Genomic DNA, 6230 nt, shown 5'->3' with positions numbered 1-6230 from the left:
TAAGATCATTTTACCCTAGGAGGTTATATTCCAAATCAAACCTCGGATACTAGAGGGGAATAATTTCCTTAAGGGGACATTGTGAATTCAGTGGACTTGATTTCTTCCTAAATTATCAAAAAGAATATTTCAGATTCTGGTAAGTTTTACAGATTAAATTATTTTACAAATAAAGGTCTGTTCATCTTATTTACTAGTTCTAAAAATCTTAGTTACTTCGTGTATTTGAATGATTTATTACAACCAGTAATTTCTAATTTTCTTAACACAGATTGACAACAGTTATTCCTACCTATTCTTCACCACCCCATCTGATAGTGTCTGATGAGATTATATTCAAATATTTTCGTACAATTTTACTTATTAAATATAAATATTAAATTTATCAACTTTTTAAGAAAATATTTTTCACATAAAATATTTTCATTCTTACCGAATACTTATTTTTTAGAAGTTTCAAAGGTACATAAATATAGTAGTAAAAAGTTCTTTCCTAAAGACTTTCAGAAGAAAAGTTAGTTACGATTGTATTTTTATATGTGTTTTTACATCTTAAGTAGACACCCCCACATTGATTTTGTTTTAAAATATCTTTAGTCTAATCGTCCATGATGCCACTTGTAAAACCAACACAACAATTATTATACTAATACAAACAATAATGTATACCTAATTATTTTATTTGTTAATTTTTTTGCTTTCCTAGTAAGTGAACATTTGCTTCTAACACCTAAGACAATTTCCTTTAAAAGAAAATGAAAATTTCAACAAAAGTTATTGACAAATATACTACTCACTCCGTCAGTTAAATTGTTAATTAATATAAAAATATTTTTTTATATAAATAAAAAAGTTATATAAAATTAAGACGGATCAAATATCATAAAAGTATAAATGTCATAATTGAGATACAATCTAACAATACCATCTAAATTCTAAAACATAACTAAGGGACAATATTTTTTTTCGAAAGCATTGATTTTTTTTTGTAAAAATTAGAGGACAATATTTTTTTCGAAAAGTGAAGGGGTTATTATTAGCATTAAAGATAGGAGAATTCGAGTATAAATTTTGCCGGCGGAAAAAATAAAATAAATTAATTATGAATATAATAAATGGCCCATAGATAAGGCCTACTTCATTAATCTCAGGCATGTGAGAGGCTGCAATTATTTTCGACTTTTGAATTTTCTATCATAAATTTAAATTTAATTGAATTTTAATGAATATAGCTAGTATGAAATAAAAAAAGAATACTGATCAAAGATATTTAAAGTTGCATTACTTATATCTAAAATAAATAAAAGGTGAACATTTATATAGTCAATTAATTAATTATTATAATTTATGTTTTTTTGTTATAAATATAAATAGTTTAGAGATGTGTATAACAATTCCTTTTGGTACGACTCTGTTGAAATTTTTTTTTTTTTTATGAATTAGCTCAATGAAAAATGAGTAAATTTTTTATATTTTATGGCATAATTTTTTCATTAATTCATGGTTGAGAAAATCTTTGTTTCTAATAGTGTTATAAATCGTAAAATAATAATAATATTTAAGTAGGAAGAACATAAATGTAACGACCTGTTTAGTCGTTTTGAGTAGCAGATTTTATTTTTGGAAAAACAGGTTGAGACGACGGAACCCACGACGGACCGTCATGAGCACGATGGACCGTCGAGGAGTCTCGTTTCAAAACACTTAGAAATTCTGAAATTGGGTACTAAAAATCGACTCTCTGAACTTCGTAACGGAATGGCACGACGGACCGTCACGGGCGTGACGGACCGTCACAGACTCTTTGGTGGAAATTGAGTCTCTGAACCTTGCGACGACCTGCAGGACGGACCGTCGCAGGCACGACGGGCCATCACAGGTTGCGTAATCCCAGTCTGGGTCGGATTTCTTTACACGTTTTAAGGGACGTTTTGGACTATTCCTACTTTAATTATAAAGTTAGTGGGTTTATGTTAATAAGTCTAATTACCTGGGGGTTAAAAGAGGTAACCTTGAGTAAATTAGTGGGTTATTATTCCATCTTTTATTCTTAATTATATGCTAATTAGGGTAAAAGAAGGAGGGTTTGAATAAGAAAAAGAAAAGAACAGAAAGAGAGAGAAGGAGAATCGATAGAGAGAGACGAACGAAGAGGAAAAACACAAGGCTTTGGGAAATTCTTGCTTGATCACTAGTCTTCGGTGGAGGTAGGTTATGGTTTCTATTACGATATTTGTAGTAAACTCTTAATAGCGAATGATATGTATTGATAATATTGTAAACCCTGCTATGTGCTTAATTGTATGCTTGCATGAATGTAATTATATAATTGTGATTATATAAGCATGATGAAGTTATTGAATCCCAAATCTTGAAAAACCCTAATCTACCTTGATAATGAGATTGATGATGTCTTGGTATAAAAGAAGGCTTGATGAACTAAAGTGATGAGATTAGTGGATCGGGTGTCACGAACCGACACGTAGAATTAGTGGGACGGGTGTCACGAACCGACACATAGAATTAGTGGATCGGGTATCACGAACCGACACATAGAATTAGTGGATCGGGTGTCACGAACCGACACGTAGAATTAGTGGGACGGGTGTCACGAACCGACACATAGAATTAGTGGATCGGGTGTCACGAACCGACACATAGAATTAGTGAATCGGGTGTCACGAACCGACACATAGAACTAGTGGATCGGGTGTCACGAACCGACACATAGAATTAGTGGATCGGGTGTCACGAACCGACACATGGAATTAGTGGATCGAGTGTCACGAACCGACACATAGAATTAGTGGATCGGGTGTCACGAACCGACACATAGAATTAGTGGGACGGGTGTCACGAACCGACACATAGAATTAGTGGATCGGGTGTCACGAACCGATACATAGAATTAGTGGATCGGGTGTCACGAACCGACACATAGAATTAGTGGGACGGGTGTCACGAACCGACACATAGAATTAGTGGGACGGGTGTCACGAACCGACACATAGAATTAGTGGATCGGGTGTCACGAACCGACACGTAGATGTAGGGGATCGGAGTGTCACGTACCGACACAAGAGGACTAATGAATATGAGGGAGCGGAGTGTCACGTACCGACATAAGAGAAATAAAGATAATGAATCTTGAAAGATGTTAATATACTCAATCTAATGAACATAATTCCCAAATGAGTATGGTATTGAGGCTTGAGTCCTCATGAGTGAACTTGACGGTAATTGATTATGACATAGTACTTGTTGTTGCTACATGTTGAGTATCATAGTTGATTTTATGATATTACTTGGTATATATTGATTTCTATTTTGAGTTGGCCGATGATATCTACTCAGTACCCGTGTTTTGTACTGACCCCTACTTTTATGTTTTCTTCTTGTTTAATTGTGGAGTGCAGCAAACGTGCCGTCATCTTCGACTCAACAGTAACTCTAGCCAGTCTTCATTACTCCGGATATCAGGGTGAGCTAATGGTTCTAGCTTGGACTGGATCTTCCTCTTCATGTCTTGATGCCTTGAAGTTCCGGCATGGACTAGCTTTTATGTACTTTTAGCTTCTTAGAAACTCTTAGATTTAGTAATTTGAAGTAGATGTTCTTGTGATGATAACTTTCAGATTTTGGGAAATAATAGTTATTGAATTGGTTTTTATAAATGAGTTTAAGTCTTCCGCATTATTTTATGTTGATAGTACATTGAAATGTGAAGGTTTAGATTTGGTTGGTTCGCTCACACAGGAGGGTAAGTGTGGGTGCCAGTCGCGGCCCGATTTGGATCGTGACAATAAATTAAGGTAGCAACACAAAATTATTAAGAGCAAAGTGTCACCAACCATTAAGGACATGGACCATATCTTTACTCATAAACTCAGATTCCTCTACTAGTATTTAATTATTGTAATTATTGCATTTATATGATTTTTTAAATTCATTTTCATTTCCCTAATCTTAAATTAATTTCCACCGACGCGTTGATATACTAGTACTATTTAAACAAAAAATTTATTATTGCAATAATAATAATACTGAGATATCAAACACAAATTGAAGTTCTCAGTGACTTCTTTTATTTAATTTAATTATTAGGTTTGTCGTTAGTTTATGAACATTAACAACCTATGATATATATATATATATATTTTGAAATGATAGGATAAATAATCAAAATCTTCTACATATGAATACTGAGCTGAGAATTCAAAAGGAGATACAAGAAAATTTAATAACTAATATATAAATTTAAAATTCAATTAGAGTTCTCTATGAGCTTATATGGATCATTTTCTTGGCGAATTATAATGATTAGATTAATTTATGCAATGTGTGCTTATAATCTTTAAATTAATTAATTTGATACGAAAAGTGAAATAAATTAATATTAAATTTGATGGGATATGTGAAATATTCATAATTAAATTTGATATTTAATTTGTCAATTTTTTGATTAAAAATATAAATTTATTTCAAATTAAAATTTATACATCTGAAAAATAAAATACAAATATAATTTTAAAATATCTTACCTTTATCTCGAGTCGATGAACCAAACAATGATAGGATATATATATATATATATATACACACGGATCTAAAAATATATATTTTATGAAGGTAGGTGTTATGCACCAATTATGTATAGAATAGTATGTGTGATCTTTTCCTTTAATATTATGAACATCATGTTATGGCAAGTGCAATGATGTTTCCTTCATGCAGTCTGTGTAAGTTGTCTTTTTTGGATTATTTATTTCATAATTATGTTGCAAACATTATTGTTTCTATTGTCATAATTATAATTACGGGCGGAAAGAACATTTTGTATAAATATGTTTTCTTTTGTTACACTAAAAAAAGACAATAAATTACTCTAAAAATTTCACAAAGAGATGTCACTTAAATTGATTGGAAAAAAAAAACTATTTTTTTTGGGTCTAAATTAAAATTAGATTTGATAGTTTAAATTTTAGATTTATACAAATCTCAAGGTTCAAGCATTTCAGATAAATTTTAGTACTTTGGAGGTGGACTTTTATAATATTAATAACGTATGTCTGAAATTGATCTCAAAATTAGTCTTGAACTTCAGACAAAACAATTGTTAGTTTATACATAAATTTTTCACAATTAAAAACATGTATATTGTATATATCTAAAGTTGATTTTAAAGTGACTAAACATATTCGAAAAATCGGATATTTGTGCAGTGCTCCCAACCCAACCCAAACAAACAAAACAATGGCCTAACATAAGTCCAATTCATCAAAATCTAAATGAACTTTTGAGATGATCGAATCCAAACTTTTGGAAAGAACAATTAAAGTATATTTCTTTTCCAAAATCACGTTGAATTAATCTTTAAACACTCTAATTTTTATTCATTACTCCATCATAAAGTTTGGTGCAATGCTTAATTTATGATCTCTTAATATGCTTGATATGGTCCACCTATAAGAAAGAGGGTAGAGGTGTAGTTACATGTGTTAAGCAATGGGAATTTTTCTCTATAGGGAAAAAGTTAACTAAGAATCAAATGTATGGTACAAACACAATAATACATATTTACCTTGTTAGGTACGCATATAATGTTACAATAACATATTTAGTAAAATTTTACGAATGATTAAATTTTTTTAAAAAAAATAATATGTACAAAGTTTTAATTTTAATTGATAAAACCTTAATCAAACAACATATAATATTATTTCCGTTAAATGAAAAGGGAAATAGCCTCATGAAAGCTAGTACTAGTTTTGCCCAAAAAAACACAGTACATCAAGCTAGCTAAAAGATTTGCTTAAATTTTCAGCAATACCTTGAAGAAGATTATAATAATATTCTTTTCATACCCTTAATTCTTAAATGATAATAATGGTATGTTTATGGATTACTTTAATAATTCCTCACATTTTCTTTATGTTATTTTCCATAATTAAAATATTCTCCTATTTCTAGATAGGAACTTATTACACATAAAAAGATTTAAGTTATATTAATCGATAATATAAAAGTTTCTTACATTATCAAATTATTTGATGTATGATAACGAGTTAGTTATCGTTTATAGCAAGTTAGCTCAAAATTTACTTATTGGTAATCAAATTATATAAGTTGAAAAATCTTAGGAGTCCTATTTTAGTATCTCAGTTTAATTTCTTGGACCATTACCACTCCTCTTTTGTGCGCGTTTTAAATTTATGTCTTTCGTAATAAAT

This window comes from Solanum lycopersicum, chromosome 11 (assembly GCF_036512215.1).
Source record: "Solanum lycopersicum chromosome 11, SLM_r2.1".
In the NCBI taxonomy this organism is placed as follows: domain Eukaryota; kingdom Viridiplantae; phylum Streptophyta; class Magnoliopsida; order Solanales; family Solanaceae; genus Solanum; species Solanum lycopersicum.
Note: the sequence above shows the minus strand (reverse complement) of the source record.